The sequence below is a fragment of the Puma concolor genome, chromosome E4, assembly GCF_028749965.1.
Source record: "Puma concolor isolate L17-30 chromosome E4, mPumCon1.1.hap2, whole genome shotgun sequence".
Lineage (NCBI taxonomy): Eukaryota > Metazoa > Chordata > Mammalia > Carnivora > Felidae > Puma > Puma concolor.
In genome coordinates this window covers 29,530,306-29,545,360 of record NC_141683.1, presented here as the reverse complement: position 1 = coordinate 29,545,360, position 15,055 = coordinate 29,530,306, and the positions used below count along the sequence as shown (strand labels likewise).

The window sequence follows — 15,055 nt, the reverse complement described above, 5'->3', positions numbered from 1 at the left end:
TTTTCAATAGTTGCTTGAGTGAGGTAATGGAGAGTGTTTTTCACTAGGAGATAAGTAGGAGCAGGGCCATGCCTGAAGCAAGCAGCCTTTAGGGAAGGGCTAAGGCTAAGGATAGGAGGTGGAAGACAGGGCTGTCGTAAACAAGATCTCGAACCACCCAGCCCCCCGCCCAAGGACTGTGGGTGTGTGTGAACCCTGTGAGATTTTCCTGGTCTGTCTGACTTCAGGCAGTGGTTGATCTCAGTAGCCTCTGCCTCCCTCTGCCTTCCACTTTGCCTTCCTATTCCAAAGGTCTGGAGGAAGCCTGCGGGGAAAAGGAGGGAAAGAGCAGGTGGGGAAGGAAGTGAGGACAGCACTGAATTTCCAGGTACCCAGACTGATGTTCGCAGAGGGGGATCTTAACAGCCACAGTCCTGAGGACCTGACAGACATTCACCAGGTGACTATAGGCCACCTAGGATGGTGGTTGGGTGATGGATTCAGAAAGAGGAAGGACTGGGGCGCCTGGGTGGCTCAAGTCAGCTAAGTGTCTGACTCTTGATTTCGGCTCAGGTCATGATCTCGTGGTTTGTTGGTTCAGTCCCCGCACTGGGCTCCATGCTGATGGCGTGGGGCCTGCTTGAGATTCTCTCTCCCTCTCTCTTTGCCCCTCTCCCACTCGTGCTCATTCTCTCTCTCTCTCAAAAATAAATAAAAAACTTAAATAATAATAATAAGACTGAAAAGAAAGGGGGAGGAAGCCTAAGCTGGCCAGAACATCTAGGAACTACCTACCTGGACAAGTTGCCAGGGACCAGCCAAGGTCCTTCATAAAGCCAAAGCAGGGCCTTCTTGGACTTACTTATTGTTCAAGGTAGATAGTGCATGGAAGACCCCTCTAACCCGGTGGCTGGCACTGGTAGGGACTCAGTGATCCCACCCAATCACCTCGTCTTGCTGGCATGTTCCTCACTGGTACTGCTGGGTACTTCAAGCGTATATACTAAGGCCAAGGCTCATCCTGTCCTCCTGTTCATGCATCTGGCCCTGAGCATTCTCTGCCCCTCCAAACCTCCAAAGCAGAAGAACCAGAAAGGTCCCAGTTCCTGTATTTAGTGCTCTTCATGGACAGAAAGTCCCTCCTCGTTTCCAACTGAAATCCCCAAAGTAGAGCAGTTCCTTTGTTCTGCGCTTTGTTCGGAGGGCAAGGCGAGCAGGATCTGCTCGCGGTGGGGCCACCCCATGCGGTTTTGCCTCCAGCTCTGCTCCCCTGCCTGGCCCGACTGTTCAGGAACATTGCTAAAGCTCTTGGCATGTGTGGCCACATGGAAGGCCAGGCCCCCAGCAGAGGCTGCAGCCCCACTGCTGAACTTGGCCGTTCTGATGTACGCCCCTAATTGCTGAGAAGGGTGCAGTGAGTCAGACACTCAGACATCACTGGAGGAAGAACACGTTGCCTGAATCTTTCTGAACAACGGTCTGTAGTTTATGACCAAGAGTCTTTATAAGATTCTCCCCTGTATCCAACAATTCCCCTTCTGAGAAAGAAGCCTGAGGAAATAAGCTAAGGCTCAAGCAAAGCTTGTTTGCGTGTTTATCACAGTGTTCTACGTACTGCTGGAAAATTGGAAACAACCTGAGTGGCTAGCAATGACAGAATGGTTAAGTAATTTCTGTATAAAGCTTTTGCGTGATGGTTTGTTATCTTTTTAAATTTTTTTTTAATGTTTCTTTATCTTTGAGAGACAGAGAGAGAACATCAGCAGGGGAGGGGCAGAGAGAGAGGGAGTCACAGAATCTGAAGCAGGCTCCAGGCTCCAAGCTGTCAGCACAGAGCCCCATGTAGGGCTCGAACCCATGAACCACAAGATCGTGACCTGAGTTGAAGCTGCACGCTTAATCGACTGAGCCACCCGGGCGCCCCATATTATCTATTAACAAGTACACTTTTGAACACAATTGAATGAAAAGTAAAAATGCTTAATTCATAGTAAATGAAGAGACATGACATGTATGTATAGTGTAATCACAGTTTTATGCGTGCGAATATGAATAGTAAAAAGCCTGGAAGAAACCAAAACACCTAGCAATGCTAAATGTAGACTAGTAGGTTTGTAGATGATAGGCTTTTTTCTTCTTTGTGTCGTTCTAGATTTTCCAAGTTTTTTCTAATAAGCGTGTTATTATTTTTATAAGAACTACCCTTGATTAAGCACGTTCCACATGCTACTGTGCTAAGCATTTTTCACACTGCTTTAGATTGAGTGTGTCCCCCCAAATTCCTATGTTGAAATCTTAATCTCCAAGGTAATTGTATTAGGAAGTGGGGTCTTTGGTAAGTGGTTATGTCAGGAGGGCAGAGCCCCTCATGAATGGAATCAGTGCCCTTTAAAGAAGAGACCCCAGAGAGCTCCCTCACTTTTCCACCATGTGAGGACACAGCCAGAGGCAGCCGGCTGTGATCCGAGAAGCAAGTTCTCACGAGACAGCAAGTCTGCCGACACTGTGACCATGATCACAGCCTCCAGAACTGTGAATAAGTTCTGTTGCTTATAAGCCACCCGGTCTGTGATATTCTGTTAAAGCAACCCAAATGAACGAAGACACACATTATCTCATTTTATTTTTATAGCAACTCAGTGAGATAGATACCCTTATTTTTCAGATGAAACAACCAAAGCTTGCAGAGTGTAAGTAGCTTTCCCTACACCGCCCCGTTTATAAATAGCAGAACCACATCCTGAACAACACCCCCAAAAAAGTTACAGAAAGTTAATGCAGTCATTCAGGGTGGGCGTGGGGTGGATAAGTAGTGCTGATCTGCCTGGCTTTTGGGTTTCTGGCCTAAATGTGCAAATGTTAATGTGTCCCACCTCAGGGGGCCCTGTTACCTCAGCCCTGTTTCCTGGGCAGTTCTGGTCAAACCTGACCAACCTCTCCAGGCAAAGGTGGCCCCCCTCGGAGACCCTGTACCGGGATGTACAGGACAACGGAGGGAGGCCCTGCCTGTAGACAGGGTGGGACAAATGCACTCCTAGATGTGTTCGGCATGATAGGAGAGGGCGGGGCGTTTTGGGGGAGGGGGCGATGCTTCCCCATCTTCGGCTCGTGTGAGACCCCCAGCTCCCCTGTTAGCGTCCTGGTGTCTGGCAGGACTCTGGGCCTTGGGAGGCTATACCCTGGGAGCCTCACAGCCCATCGGACCCTTTCCCATGATTGAGGTCAGCAGGGGGAGGGGAGGATTCTCTCCTGCAGCCTGGCCCCTTGCCTTGGGCTGTAGTGAGGCCTGGCCTCTCCTCTGTGCGTGACTCCTACACGAATGTGCTGCTGAAGAAAGCGGGGGGTGGGAGACGGGCAGGGACACGTGTCCTGGCTTGGCAGCATTGTACTGGCTGGAATGAGGCCCAAGCATGGTTTTAGCTTGGCTCTGAGGGTAGTAGCTGGTGGAGCCGGCAGGACAGGGGTACTCCGTTTTGTCAAGACACCTAGGCAACCAACACTCTTATCTCTCCACGGCTCAGGAATGAGAGGAATTAGGGAAGTTGAATTCTCTTTTTTGCTGGAATTGCTTGCCCCACTTCTCAGATGGAAAAGTTAAGGCCTGGAGACTGAATAATTCAGAGAGATACTTAGCACTGGAATCCAGTCCAACGGTCACATCCTGGGCTGCTCTCGACTGTTGGGCCTGCCCCCAGCTCCGCACTCGTGGCTCTTAGCCCCACCCCCACCCCTCACATATTCTGAAGTTTGTGAGGAAAGTAGAGCTGGCTTATTGCTAGTGTAGCCAGCCTAAAGCTGACTTAACTAGGCAGGAGGTCTGGTCTGCAGCTCACAGCTCAGTCTGACTGATGGGTTTGCAGTCAGATTGAGAGTCCAGTCCTCTACAAATGCCAGGATGTGGCACCCCAGCCAGGGTACTAGCCTACACATGACAGAGTGGCAGGGCCTCTGGACAAGAGGGCTTTAAGAGCAGTCCAGAATCCCCCACACCTCTCCTACCCCAGCAACAAAGAATTTCCCTCCCCTGCCCCAGCCCAGTGGGCCTGGACTTTGGGGCCTGGAGAGTATGTGGGGCATGTTGAGTGATAGGCCCTCCGTCTGCCTGACTGGAAAAACCATCGATGGAAGCACACTGCAGGCTTTAAGTTGAGGAAGAAAAATAACAATAAAGTGAGTGTGAGAAAGTCGGAGCTGACAGGTCTGGTGGGAGAGGCAGTCATCTGGCTGGCTGCCTGGGGGTCTACGCAGGTTCCAGTTTCTCTGTCTGAGATGAGTTCCCCCACCCCCAAGGCTCCATTTACTCCTGCTCCTCCCCCATTCATTAGCTCTAGGGTCCATCTGGAATCTAAGCTATTGCTTGGGAAGCCAGACCTCTAGTAACAGTGGCCTAGAGGAAGTAACCAGACACACACACACACACACACACACACACACACACACGCACAGACCAGAGAGAGAGAGAATCAGATGTGGGTGAGACATGGGCTGTCTTTGGAGCAGCTCCCCAGGGGCCTAGGCAACTGTACTCTAGTGATACAGAGCTCCCAAGCTCTCATTTGCCTCACAGGAGAGCATACCACATTCTAGAAACAGCCAGAGGGGGTTTTGGAGCTGGGGGTGTGGAGCAGGAGGTGTTCTGGAGCAGAGCGAAGCTGCGTGTGGCTGCACATACTCCCCATGCCAGCTCAACTTCCTGGGAGGTATTTATAACCCAAGCCTCCAGCCCCCTGTGATTTGTGGGACAGCTTTAAACCATTGATTTTCATTAGCACTAAATCATTTCTCTTGGCTAATTGAAAAGGAACCAAGGATACTGACAGTGGAGCCGTTTATACGGATCAAATCAGTGAAAAATGCCAATATGCTGATACAGTGCAAGTCTTCAGTTGGGCATCTCTGGGGCCCCTCCCTGGAGCTCAAAATTCACTTTTCTCTCAAAGGCCAGAGGCTGTGAGAAACTACTCCCTATCCACTCTCTCCCCCGCGCCCCGTCTTGACCCCAAGACTGGAAAACCAGGAAATGGACCTGATTCTTAGCAGAAGGGATGGAGGTTAGACATTTGGAAGATCTTCCAGCATTGAGAGATGGGACAGGAGGTTCTGAGAGTAGTGTTGGAGGAACAGTGAACATTTCTTCTATATAGGTTGTTTGAATTTTACATATGTCCTGTCTGTCAGCCTGGGTTTAGCACAGAATAGGCATGAGGCTAGGGAACACTCTTTGGGAGGGTGCTGGAGTTGCTCTGAGAATGCCAAGTCTGGGCAGTACAGTATTTGGAAGCCATCTCGTGGGAAAGGGGGTTGGGCTCAGCTGGACTGGGCCTGAAAGGTGGGTTGTTGGCACCAGCTTGATCATTTACTATAAATGCCAGGAAACCAAACTGTTTGTTATTACCTGAGATTAACTTGGCCAGTCCCATCTTCCTCTGTAAGAACATGTTACCATCTGGCCAGAAGGAAGACCTTTCTACAGTTTTACAGTTAAAGGAGTTCCTGTGGATGTTGGCAGAGCCCTGGGCCCCAGGGGTGGAGAGGGGAGGAGAATAATGAGTTCCACTACTGTGGACAATCCTAATCCCCATTCTGAGCCAGGAGCCAGCCAGGCGGGCGCTGAGAGTACTGAGCCCCCACCTTTTGCCTGCCAAGTCCTAGCCAGCAGACCCGTTTCCTTGCCTCCTGCCAATGCTCTGCCCACTCTGTCCATGCTTGCCCTGAAGAGACAACGCTGCTGGCTGCCCATCCTGTCCCTTTCTCAGTACTGACTGGGGTGATCACCTTCTCTGCCAAGGAGCAAGCCAAGCTACATGGTCCTTAGCTGGTTTACTGGAGCCTAAAACCTACAGGCTAAGAGCTTGGGGAAGGGGGCTGGCTCCAAACCTCCTCTACTATGGCCCCACTACCATGCACCCACATCTCAGACCTTCCTTGATCTCTGTCCTTAGAGACTGGCAAAGATAAGAGGCTGGAAAAGGAGAAACATTTAGTAAGTAGTCATTGCAGTCCTGTCCTTAGCCCAGGGGACTCCCACATGATGCCCAGCCTTAGGGTCTTACGTGGAAGGGAGACTGTGTGGGGTGGGAAAGAGCACCGGACCAGGAGTCACCCCAGGCACCACCATTACTCGGTGGTGTGGCTTGGGACAAGTTCCTTCCTCTAGGTATAGGGATGTTATCAATTGCCTTTATCCCCCATCTCTAACTCCGTGTGAGCTGTAGAAAATCTATAATCCACAAATGTTAAATGAAAATTGTGGAGGGGCGCCCGGGTAGCTCCAAAATTGTGTACACATAGTGAAGGTGTTGGGGCCTATTTTTCCAAGGAAAGCCTGCGAGCACACTGCTGGAGAGCCCAGAGCCCTTGAGATGGACAAAGATAGGAGGACACAGAGTACCCCCTCATCTCTAGACTGGATGGGAAATGGGCCAAAGGGAAGGGACAGGGAGAGGAAGACAGACTGAAGCTACATACGTGTGTGTGTGTGTGTGTGTGTGTGTGTGTGTGTGTGTGTGTATCAGTGTGTGGATATGGGTCGGTGTGGGTGACTATCAGTATGTGGATGTGGGCAGGTGTGGGTGAGTGGGTGTATGTGTGTGTGAGCATGACACTATATATGTGATACTTGGCCGAGAGGTGAGGCAACACAACTCACCTCTTTGCTGGGGCATCAGAGGACACAGGTCTCTGTTCCCTGAAGTGTTCAGCCTCCATGGACCAGGCTGGGCCTCCAAGCTGAGGTTTGGCTCTGGGAGCAGCCAGTCAGAAGGACTGAAGACAGAAGACAGTCTTTCTTTCAAGGACAGAAGACAGTACGTGGCAGGTAGAGGAAGAAATCTTGCATAGAGGCCTGCGTGAGTCCAGTTTTGTCTGTAGTGTGTGGATCCCTGAGAGTCATCCTGTCCACCTGCTGCCCCTGAAGAGGTTGCCCCTAAGCCACCCTCCTGCTGTCAGGACTGCCTCAACTTCAGAAGGGGCCCCGTGAGAGAGGTTTCCCCATGTCTCTCACTAGTCCCTGCCACAGTTTATTTTGGAAAATTCTCCAACTTTGTTTATCCTCCCTACCCCAATCCCATGTAAACTCTGTCCTACTCATACTCAAATGAGGAAATAGAAATTTAGGTTACAGGGAAATATATGTGATAACATTTATGTTGTTCTGACTGTCTGTGACAAAAGATGCCAGTGGGACATGTGAGTAGAACAGAGAAGGGAGATACATGCTGTGCTGATGCTCTAGTTGACTTAATAACTAACATTATTCAGTGATTTGTATGGGTTTGTATGAGCCAGGCACTGTCTTAATGATTTTCCTATAATAACTCACTGAATTTTTATAACGACATTATATAGATATTGTTATTATTATCATTCCTATTTTACAGACGAGGAAGCAGACCAGGGAGGCTAAATAGCTTGCTCAGGACCACAAGCTAGGAAGCTGCAGTGGAAGCTAGCTTTGCATGGGGGTGGGGTGTTGGGAAGATGCTCCAGGTCCTATGTTCTTAACCACTACCCTCTACTGTGCAGCATCTGTACCTCAGTGCTTGAGTCTAGAGATACTGCAAACTTTAACCATCTTTCCCTCTTCCTGAGAAGCCAAGTTTTTCCTCCTTATGTTTCAGCCTTTCAGTAACAAACCAGGGAAGATAAATCATTTGCCCAAATTCACTCAGCTCATGATGGAGTCATCTGACCAGCACCCAGAGTCCCACTTCCCAGACATTTTTTTTTTTTTTGCTTTTCCTTCCTCCCTTTCTTCCTCCCTCCCTCCCTCTCTCCCTTCCTTCCTTTCCTTCCTTCCTCCATTTCTTTTTCTTCTCTTTCATTTTTCTTCTCTTTTATTTTTTATTAAATTTTTTTTTAATGTTTATTTTGTGAGAGAGCGCACAGGGAGTGGTCAGAGAAAGAGGGAGAGAGAGAATTCCAAGCAGGCTGTCAGCACAGATCCCGTCGCCGGGCTCGAACTCACAAACGTGAGATCATGACCTGAGTTATAATCGAGAGTGGGATACTTGACCGATTGAGTCACCCAAGCACCCCCTTTTTTATCTTCTCTTCTCTTGTCGTCTTCCATATCCACCCTTTTGATGCTGTGGTTAAAATGTTCTGACTTTTTGAAATGGGCATCCTAACCACATTCACAAAGCGCAGACGCGGCTCCTTTAACGGGGCCACTGCAGGAGGAGCTGTCCTATCAGCACCACGGCCGCCGCCCCGCGCACAGCGCGCGCCCCGCCCACTCCGCCACCTCTGCGGGAGTCTCAAGGGCAGAAAGGGCGGCAGAGTCTTGGCTGGGAATCTGCAGCCTGGCTAGTCCTCCAGACCTGGAAGGGATCGCTGAATACAGTGCCCGCCTTCCCTCCCCTCATCCCGCCTCTGACCCGCAGATCTGAGGGAACTGGCGCTTAAGCTCTCCCCACATTCCGAGCTAGAGTGAAATATTTATAGGCCAAAATTACTTCCTGGCTCTGGGGTTTACAGAGCATTGCGGAGTCAGGGGCCTCTGTTTGTCCTGATGGGGCCTGAGGCCAGAATGATTCAAGGCTGACAAAAGCTGGGAGGTTGGGGGTGCAAGGGAGTCAGCTGTGAGGCCTGGATTGAGGCTGTAGGATGAGCAACAGAGCAGGGTAGTTACAGGCACTGGCTGGTTCCACTGTCTGTGCTTAATCTTGGCTCTCCCATCTACCAGCTGTGTGATTACGAGCAAATTCCTCAGCCTCTCTGTGCTTTGCTGCCACTTGCCTGTGAAGTGGGAATGATAATATAATAGCACCAACTCGTAGGCCAATTGCAAGTTAATGTAGGTTAAAAAACAGAACAGTGCCTGGCATGCAGTCGGTAAATGCAATTAAAAAGTGTTGGATTTAAAAATAAAGCAAGACCCCAGGGTGAGGATGAGAGAACAGACAGTTGGGGTGTGGACTGAAAAAGGTAGAGGGGGACAAAATGGAAGTACATGTTGGGTAGGGCTACACACTGTGTTCAATGGCTGGGACTGTGCCACTTCTCCTGGATGCCACCAGCCTCTCGACTCACCTGCCATCCATCAGATTGTCCCAGTCTGTGTCTGAATTTGTCTCCTTCCCTTTAGGGAAGAAGGGCAGCTGTTCTCCTTAACATAATTTTTGCCATTTCTTGGGTACCTACTATGCGCCAGGCACCGTGCTAAGTACCTTATCTTTATTCTCTCATTTAATCTTTACAAAACTCTATGACCGCTTATTTCAGATGAGGACTTTGGGCTCAAAAAAGTTGAATAATTTATCTAAAGCCACATAGCAAGAAGTAGCAAATCTGGGATTTGAACCCGGGTCTTCCTGACTCAGAAGCCTTTACTCTTTCCATTACACAATTTCCAAACTATCTAGTTTCCTACCCCATCCACTGGTGGGTGTTACTGCATCCATCATGGGCAGTGTTTTTCCTGTTAATGCTACAGGTTTTTGATCCAAGCCTGGCAGGGTCTCTGATCTCCTTTGCTCTGCTGGAGGCTCCAGAAGAACCAGGCAGCTCAGCCTCCATCCCTGGGCATCTAGGATGGAAGGACACTTGGAAAAAAGTCCTTTGTCCCTATGATCATAATAACAATACTTGTTGAGTCCTTATTATGTGCCAGGTTCCGTTCTAAGCACTGCATGTATTAACTAATTTACTCTTCAAAGCAGTGAAGAGGAGATCCTAGTCTCAGCCTCATTTTACCAATGAGGAAACTCAGAGTTTATGGAATTTGCCCAAGGCTACACCATCAGCAAATGGCAGAGCCAAGCTTTGGACCTAGACACTGTGACTCCAGAGTTTATTCTGTCACCGCTACACTGAAGAGCAGAGTATGTGTTGGAGCACTGATGGATAGACCCCTGGGCATGGGAGGTTCAGTCATCAAATCTGCTGTTTGCCAGATCTCAGACCAACCCCCAACCCTGCTGCTGCCTCTTCCTTGTAGCCTTCTCTGATTCTACCTTATTGTCAGACTGATACACACACAGCCCCATAGCACTTTGTTTTGCCTCTTTTGACACACCGCATGTGTGCTTGTGATGACTGCGCATGTTTCCTGCTTCCCCGTACCAGATTGTTGGCTCCCTGAGAGCAGAACCTAGGTCTCAGCCATGGTGATTGCCACAGCACCTGGCAATGCACCTGGCATGTGGAAGGTATTCAACCAAGGTGTGTGTTGTTGAACAAAGGGATCTTGCTGTGAATCCTTTCGAAAGTGCTACGAGCTTTTGTAATGGGGAGTACTAACTCCCTAATGTAATTTATTGAGGACAGAGATCCCTGGAATGAGTGAACTAAGAAACAAGGTCTCAAGTGAGACCCTCTTCTTGAATCTATTCACTGAGGTTAAATGAAATTGCAGATCGGGGCGGAAGGAAGAAGGGGAAGGAAGAAGAGAGAGCGTGTTGAGGAGTAGGGGATCTGGTAGGATTCCCCAGCACCACATGTGCATGCACACACACATTCACATAAGAAAGAAATGGTCTCCTTGTTTCCACTCCTAGCTCCTCGCCTTCTGCCCTTGAGCCTCCCCAGATATATTGTGAAGGTATCACAAAAGATGATTAGTACTGACAGCCAGTACTTGAACAGGGCCTGTCCAAAAGAGATATAGATTGTCCTGCTTCTCTAGGACATTTTTGTCTGACAGTGAGCACCAGAAAATGGAAGCCATTACAGCTAACCCTGTTCTCCCCAGGAGGCTGAACGTTTTCTAGATACTACCTTGTTCAGCCTCCTTAGGACATGAAGCTATGGAGAGCAAGGAGGCAGAATTTCCCCCTCATTTGACAGAAGGAGAAACTGAGCCCCAGAGCAAGTATGGGAGCTTCCCAAATCACTCGGTCCATTAACAAGGCAGCTTGGGTGCCATGGCCAGTAGATAACTTTTGGGGCCACAGCAGAGATCATCTGCACAGAGGCCTCACCCTTGAGATACTATTGGAGATACTATTGTCCATGTGTCTCAGTTAAGACCCTGCCTCCCATGAGCACTCTCTCCCCCCTTTTCCCCAGGTCTCCCATCTACTGTAGTCTTGTAATTCCATAGTCTTCCTCCTCAATTCCCACCTACCCCAAGTATGCCACCTGCTGCCAACTGGGCATATTAAGCATGTGGCCAGGCTGGATTTGGCCCATTATCTCCCTCCCCAGCCGCATCATTGCCTATAGCCTCTTACAAGGCAGTGCCCTGAGACCACCTTGACCCCTAGTACCACCAAAGGCAAACAGGATATAAACAGTGCAAGGGTAGCTGGCTAGATCTGAGGAGTGCTGGAGAAAAAGAGAGGAGGAGGAGGCCTCCTCCAGAGGCCCGTGACTGGTTTCCTTTTCTGTTTTCCACCCTGTGAACTGGATTTACGCCCCCTTCTACCCTCCCCCACAATCTCTGGAAGGCCCAGACCTGTCAATCACAGCAACAACAGTGTGGATATGGAGGCTGAGGAGTACCTCCTGAGGCTGGACTTGCACTGGTAGCTGTGGTCTAGGGAATCCATCCTTGGGCCTCAGGGTCCTGCTCATCTGCTTTTGAATCACAGCTTTACTGCTCTCTAGCTATGTTTGTCGTTTGGCAGCCGACTTAACCTTCTCAGCCTTGTTTTCCTGACCTGGCAAATGGGGATAATAAAAGCTACTTTAGGAGGTTGTTGTGAGGGTTAGAAACCATGTCTCAATGAAAGAGAGATCCTGATACTGTCTAGGGAAGAGGGATTTGCTGGGTGTCCCCTTGAGATCTCTGTAAGGATACTGAAGCACCTGGGAGTTCCCACTCTAAAGGCAAACCAGGAAGGCTCCTTTGTGCCCCCTTGCCTGCCAGGCTAAAAGAGCTCAATGTATTTGGGGATCCCTCCTCCACCACCTGATTGTAGACCTAAGGGTGGTCTGATTCTCCTAGGCTCCCACGTGGGAGAGTGGTTGTTACATCCTGTGTGGTGCTGTTCCTGGTCTAGGTGAGGGCTGTCATGGGCACGGGCGGGGTGCGGGAGAGAGCAGGGCCCCAACTGCAGTGAAGAGGGAGGGGTGTGGCTCCTGTGACCTACCACAGGAATGTTTTTAAATCTTCTTCCATCAGCCTTTGAAAAAATGATGATCCAGTGAAAGCAGCAACTGCATCTGCTCCATTAGCAAGTGAAGTAGAATCAGCTTTCTCTGCCTTGGGGCTCTCTTGGCCGGAACTCTGGTCAGTCCTTGATGTAGGGCTTGGGGGAGTCTGGGGATGCTTCAGGGACAACGTAGGTGAGTTGGGCTCTTGGGGGGTCCCTGGGCATTACAACGTGGGTAGGGGAGTGGTGCAGGTGGAGCCTAGATACAGCTCTAGGTTTCATCACAGAGGTAGCTCCCAGAGGGGGTGGTCTGGTGCGTTCATGTGGCCATGGTCCCCTGATGGGGACTCAGCCCAAGGGGGGAGGCAGAAGTGGCCTGTGTGGCACCGTGCCAGTGCAGGGATTAAACATGGGAACGCTGAAATCTCGGGGGTATGGCTGTCATGGGTCAGTGGTCTTGGGTCCTTGTCGTGGTGGTCAGCTGATTAGCTCAGTCGGCCAGTGCATGGCTCAGCTCTGTGCTGGACGCCAAGGTCAGCAGCTCAGGGACCACACACACCTTTCATCGGGTCCATTCTTGTCCCTTTGGTCCTGCTTGGCATTGTCAGTGAGGCACGTAGCTGATCGTTAGTGGAATGGCGGGATAGGAGAAGGATGACAGAGTAAATCTGCTCTCACCGCTACTGGGGAAGAATCCTCACTATGGTCTTGAGGCCAGGCTAAAGCATAGTGCTCCTTCTTATCTTAAAGACCCTCTATTTCTCCACCTGGCAGCAGTTGCTAGATTTTATCCTGTTCTTATTTTGCAGGCTGAGCATGGAGATTCTCACAGCTGCTGTTAGTACCTACTTGACACATTCTGAGATCTCTTTGTGAAAGTACTTCTCACTCAGGCCCTCCAATGGGACTGTCTTTGGCATGCTGGGGGCTGGGGACAGGGCAGCACGCCCTGTATGGGAGACGGTGGGCAGGCAAAGGGTGACTTAAGAGCGTCCTTTCAGACTGTGGCCTGGTGGGTGGGAAGGAAGTAGGAGTCAGGGAAGCCTTGGACGGGGTCCTACGGGCCTAGGTGATGGGGCAGCCACTGGAGGAGTGGAGGCAAGCTGGTTGTGCGCCTCTGAACACACACGGCTTTGCCCTGTCTGCTGGAGGACATTCAGCTCATTCAATAGTGGCATCAAGTCATTCAGGTACAAATTAGAGGAAAGGAGGAGGAGGTCATTGTATTTCTCTTCCTAGTGGAAATTATTTCATCCGTGAGTAGGGCAGTCCTGAAGCCCTAACTCTCCGTCATTTCGCGCTGTAGTTCTATAAATCCATCAATGTTTAGGGGTCTACATTGACTTCTCACAGCTTAGCCTGTAACTGGTCCCGGGCCACAGAGTCAAAGGTCAGAGCAAGGCCAACAACAGCCAGAAACAATCCCTTGCAGTTGCCGACAGCTTTTTCCACAGTGTGAAAGGGGCCACCCCAGTGGTCTTGGGTGGACCAGCTGTACCGTGGTGGCCTTTTCTCTGCCCACATGTCCTCTGTCTCCGTCTTCACCCAGAGCCCATTTACCCCTGGAGAGTCAACTTGAGCATTTGCCTCCTCGTACATAAACATTTGCCTACATTTTCAATCCTTTCCCTAGGACACATTTCTAGATCTGGCATTGTTCCCACAGCAGTGTATGAGAGCCCTGTGGCCCTGTACCAATGGTGGATAATATGCATTTTCTAAAAGGTAGTAAATTTGATAGCAGAAATGATAACATTTAACGGGCATCTCTTCGATTTTAAGGAGGCCTTTTCTTTTTGTTGGGTTTTGGCCAATTGTATGTATTATTTTGTGAATTCCTTGTTCAAGTCTTTTGCTTTTTATTCTGTGGGGCATTTGCTTTCTCTTATTGATTTGGTAGAATTCCCTGTGCTTAAAAGTATTAACTCCTTGTCCCCCATATATGTTGCAAGTATCTTTATAGTTTCTTGGTGGCTTGAACCTTTTGAAAGGGCTCTTGTGTTCATACAGAGATTTTCATTCTTATGCACTCAAGTCTATCAGTGCTTTCTTTTGTAATTTCTGCCTCTGACGTGGGGCATCTAAAGGCCTTTCCCACAACAAAATTATGGAAGCATTTATGTGTGTGCTCTGAAAATTCTTTTATGGTTTCATTTTCTACATTTCCTCCACTTCACTCTTTCACCTATCTGAAATTGATTGATTGTGTCTTTGTAAATGGCTTCAAATTCCCTCGGGAATGAAAGTGATTAATAGAGCAATTAATTCATTAATTAACATGGCAGGGAAGAGAAGCTGGTAGAGGAGGAGAGGTTGAGGGTATGGGAGAGAGATGCGATAATTAATGGATCAGGGTCTGGGAGGGAAGGGATTGAGTGCTGGGGGAGGGGGGGTACCTAGAGGGTTCTGCCTGTATCTAAACGTGGGACACTTAATCTGTGAGACCAGAGGCCCAGGGTGGCAGAGGTCACTTTTGCTAGGTTGGGAGGTGGATGGGGAATGGGCTAGAAAGGAAGACTGAGTCCAGTGCCCAAATCTCCAGTGACTGAAGGGGTGGGGGCAGTGGATAGGGACCAGGAGAGATGGGCATCAACGAGGACCAGTGAATAGTATGAGCCAGGTGGCAGGAGCCCGAGGTCAGAGAAGGTTCGCAAGTTTATGATTGGTGGGGATTGGGATCGGCTGCTCCACCTTTGGGCCCAATGGGATCTGGAGGATTACACTCCACTGGAGAGGTATCCTGGACACTTTTGTCAGATAAAGTGGCAAGTGGAAGGAACATGCAGAGCAAAGGCGGACGGCACAAGGAAGTTGGTTTACCGTGGTCAGTGCCTTGTAGACTCAGGGTGCGAGGAAGGGTCTATCCCCTATCAGTGGAGGGCAAGAGGCAAGGGAAGCCAAATTAACTCCGTTTGTAGAGAGCACCATAGTTCCCAAAACACTTTCACATATGTGTCTGCATAGGAGACTCACAGCAGCATTTGAGAGAGGGGAGGTAAAGGGGTTTTTGTCCAGAGTCAGGCAGGGAGGCACTGACT

At 49.7% G+C, this 15,055-nt stretch overlaps 1 protein-coding gene across 2 annotated transcripts in view; it reads left to right on the top strand.

Moving 5' to 3' along the window:
• NAV1 (neuron navigator 1) overlaps window positions 1-15,055 on the top strand; it is a 247,991-nt gene that overhangs the window by 55,561 nt on the left and 177,375 nt on the right. The window lies entirely within an intron of this gene.